This window comes from Etheostoma spectabile, chromosome 15, assembly GCF_008692095.1.
Source record: "Etheostoma spectabile isolate EspeVRDwgs_2016 chromosome 15, UIUC_Espe_1.0, whole genome shotgun sequence".
Classification (NCBI taxonomy): domain Eukaryota; kingdom Metazoa; phylum Chordata; class Actinopteri; order Perciformes; family Percidae; genus Etheostoma; species Etheostoma spectabile.
In genome coordinates, this window is record NC_045747.1 from 8,235,226 (window position 1) to 8,236,441 (window position 1,216).

The 1,216-nt window shown below is 40.4% G+C and overlaps 1 protein-coding gene across 2 annotated transcripts in view; it reads right to left on the bottom strand.

Annotated features, from left to right (window-relative positions):
- Nucleotides 1-1,216, bottom strand: part of cyth3b (cytohesin 3b) — a 34,674-nt gene that overhangs the window by 16,174 nt on the left and 17,284 nt on the right. The window lies entirely within an intron of this gene.

A 1,216-nucleotide genomic window follows, 5' to 3' on the forward strand; every position in this document is an offset into this window, starting at 1 on the left:
ACACACACACACACACACACACCGACGACTGAGCATCTGGTGAGTCCTGCCCCCTCAAATATTGGCTTTCAGATAGTCAACTCTCGTCAGGCTCTCATTTGGGGTAATTAACACTGCAGAGAGATAGCAGCACATCACGCAACATGCGTGTTTTACAGCATGAGCACACAAACACTGTATACACAGGTGAGTAAACAATATACAGACCATGCATACAGAATTTACAATTCACACACATGACATGTATTTTATTCTACACTGTGGGTCCCCAGGAGCCACCTCCTTATCTTTCATTTAACCGTGCCACATCAACCTCCCCCTCTCAGGGGGCCCTCCCCCTCTCTTCTCCAACACATCAGAAAACAGCAATGCATCTGAGAGCGGGCTGACAGGAATTAGGTCATTTTCACATGGAGCTATACCAGATTGTGCTTCTCCTATGCTACCCCAGTGCTTGAAGTGGGGTTGAGAGCACATTCAAATCCCCCAACAAATCATATTGCTAAGCAGCTTTGCAATTCACAGCCCCCTCCATATTGTTTCCCCTCTGACTGTAAATAATGGGAAAAGAAAGTAAAGTTATTTCCCCTAATCTTATCTATCTACTGCATCTCTCTCTCTCATACCCTTTAAATCCATCCATCCCCTTAGTCTTGCTCTGTAAGACAAAGTGACTATGGACTATTAGGTTATTACGTTCTGAGGGCTCGGAGCTCATGTTATCACAGATGAGCAGCCAGTCAAGAGAGCTGGGATCCAGATGGCTGTTTGATCACTTCTCTCTCCCACAATGATGCTCACACAGTATCTTACAACTTCTACAAGATGAAACAAAAGAATAAAGGCAGAGGAAAGAGGAAGAGAACTATTTTTTTTAAAGATATATGAAACTTAAAAAGATGCTAAGGGAGTATACATTCCATGTCTACCAAGCATTGTACAGCTGAATGATGACTCATCCTAATTGGTCAATAGATTTATAAAAAAGGTTATTTTATTTGCCTGGAGCAGCATGAAACAAATGTTTCAACTTGCGCAAAAATTTACGCATATCCGGTGGATTTACGGATCTACTTCATAAACATCCGGAGAAAATATGAAAAAGGAAATAGACTGAAATTAACTGGTGAGAACCAACATCTAAACATCTTTATTTTGCAATTGAATGTGAAAGTGTTTTTTGTGACTGATTTATATATATATATATATATATATA